The sequence below is a fragment of the Elephantulus edwardii genome, unplaced genomic scaffold (genome assembly GCF_000299155.1).
Source record: "Elephantulus edwardii isolate Elephantulus edwardi_28Jun2011 unplaced genomic scaffold, EleEdw1.0 scaffold00030, whole genome shotgun sequence".
NCBI lineage: Eukaryota > Metazoa > Chordata > Mammalia > Macroscelidea > Macroscelididae > Elephantulus > Elephantulus edwardii.
The window spans coordinates 22,471,529-22,474,215 of record NW_006399780.1 but is presented as its reverse complement, the minus strand read 5'-3'; the positions used below and the strand labels follow the sequence as shown (position 1 = coordinate 22,474,215).

Here is a 2,687-nt window from a genome sequence, read left to right as displayed (position 1 = left end):
CGGCACATAACAACATAATGTAATTTGCTTTCAATTTTTCATTTCTTTCGTACTAAGTAATATGATTTCTCTGATTTAAAATAAGCAGCTCACTATATCTCACTGCATTTACTGATGCCTAGATGCTAGTCTTTATGAATAGGGGGTGCTGAGAGATTAGTGGGATCAAAGGTGAGGGAGTTTCAGTCAGGAAGGGGAAAGGACTTAAAGTTAAAATAATTTGCTAAGTAGAGGAAAAAGAAAAAGTTTAGAAAGAGTTAAAAATAAGTTTGGTACTAAAGCAGTTTTGACAGAAAAAAGGACAGAGAGCTGCAGTTGTGACACAGAGAGAATTGCAAAGAACAGAGACAAAGAAGGTCTGAATGTAGGCTAATTTTAACCATTTGTCATGTGACAGCAGAAATTGTCGAAGTCTCTGAGAGTGTTAAATTCGAGTGTCCCATTTATTTAGTTATTTAGTTGATATTGTGTTTTTTTTGTGTGTGTAATAAGAAACTATGAAGAGAGCAGAGGAGACACCATCATGGAGTGTACTGAGAAGGGCAAGACTGACCAGCTCCCATGATTGGGGAGGGATTAGTAGTGGGGGTTCCCAGAGAGAGACTTAAAGGAATAAGGCATGCCTTGTTTTCTTTTGTCCTCACAAGAAAAAGGTCTGCTCAAGGCATGGGCATCCCCAGTGACAGGAGAGACTGGCCTAAGTGGATGAAGGATTTCCTGGTTTGGTACCAGAACGTTTTAGAGTCTGAAGGGAGCAGGAGACCTGAGAGAGGAGAACCATCTCCATTTACCCCAAATTGGCCTGCTCTTGCTCAGAAGGACAACATTGGCAAGAGGCAGAAAGCCCCTTAGAAGGGTATCCTTTCAGCAGTTCAAAAAGGTAGATCAAGCCCATGAAGGGGTGAAAAGAATTCAGGTGGTCAAGCATGTCCCAGGTGCCTTTAGGCCAGGAGAGAGAGGGACAGGTTACATTGAGGAAAGAAAGAAGCCAATTTCAGAGTTTCCAGAGAAACTCAGTATGGAATCAAGGCAAATTTCTTTCCTGCTCATGAAGGCAATAGGAGATGTGAGCTCAGGAGAGATTTCTAGGCTTGAAAGGTGTGAGAGAGCAAAAGGGGGGGGGGAGAGAAAGAGAGAGAGAGAACACAAAAGCTGGGAATCAGGGTTTGTTGCCTTCTGCCAGGTACCTCTCCCAGACTTTTGGTATCATACATGTAAGGTTGCCAAGGAAGGACAGAAGGCAGTTCAGGTCAAAAAGACTGTTGAGGAGAAACTGCCAGGCTTGCTCTCAGGCTTGCTCTTAAGCAGAAAACCAGCCTCCACTAAAAGTTAAAAAGGGGTTTTGTATTTTCATACAAGGAACTTGGGGAAGTGGATGTTCACGGATGTTTTTTAGAAGATGGGGAAGTGGGCTGTGGTCTCAGATAACTATTTATGGGAAAGGAGGTAAGGCAGTTTCACCTCCTTGACAGAGAGAAACAGCACAGCTGCTGTTTCCTGTGACTAGATCATTTCAGTAGCCATTCTGGGAGAGGAAAGAAAGGGCTCTGCAGTCCTAACAAAAATCTTCTGCTAAGTTCTGTTTTACTTCTTGTTCTTCCTTAGCTCTTAATTTAGCTTCTACTTCCCCCCCCCCTTCGTTCTTTTTTAAAATAACCTTTCTTTAAAAGTATAGTAGGCCAATGTCTTTGTACTGTGACCAGGGGTTTCTACAAACTTCTTAGCACATTCAGTGCTCTCAAACATGACAAATACTGATCCCTTAAATGTTCTGTGTAGTGTTTTTCTCAACTGAATACTTAGTACTTGACTTTTTTATTCTAACCATTCTTTTATGTCATCAAGTGTTGTATAATTGGAAAACCTTTAATATAAATAGATCTGTTTCTATATCATTTTTGTACTCAACAGTCACTTCAGGGAAGGGTTTGCTTGGAGATATTCTGATTTCCGTTTTTTCTTTACCTACTTCCATGAGCTTTACTTTTGAATTCTTCAATGTCTCTACTATTACATTAAAGTCCATTGTTAACCTCTTCAATTTTACCATTATCTCCAAAGCTACCCATTCTTCATCTAGTTTGATCTGTTCTTTTAAAAATTTGTCAGTTTGATAATAGTTTTGTCTTCCAGATCAACCATTTCTTTCATTATCAGTTTTCTGCCACTGAGGCTCTCTGAAAATTTCCTTGATGGATCTAGTATCCCACAAGTCCTACACAGGATCAATACTGGTAACAGGACTTGACAATTTCTAAACATCACTGAAACCCTAACATACTCAAAGATGGGGAGGAAGGCCCTATACTATTCTTTTAAAAAGATATTGTTAATATTTATTACTGAATTTAATAAAGCATAGTTCATGAACAATTTCTTTGAAAGTAAACACTATGTATCATTCACTTTCCTGAGATCATGTACAAATTAGAGACATGTTGTTGTGTTGTTACGTGCCATTGAGTCTCTTGCGACTCATAGCGACCCTATGTATAAGAGCTCTAAATGCCGTTTTATCCCATGCCAACCTTGCCGTCTCAAACACTCTCATTCCCACCACTCCACTCACAGAATCGATCCATCTCATTGAGGGTCTTCCTCTCCTGAGCTGTCCCTCCACTCTCCCAAACATGATGTCCCTCTCCAAGGACCAGTCCCTCCTTGCAACATGCCCAAAGTATGTCAGA

The 2,687-nt window shown here is 40.4% G+C and overlaps 1 pseudogene; it reads left to right on the top strand.

The window, feature by feature from the left end:
* The first annotated feature begins 1,385 nt into the window (after positions 1–1,385).
* LOC102868879 overlaps positions 1,386–2,687 on the top strand; it is a 4,724-nt pseudogene continuing 3,422 nt past the window's right edge.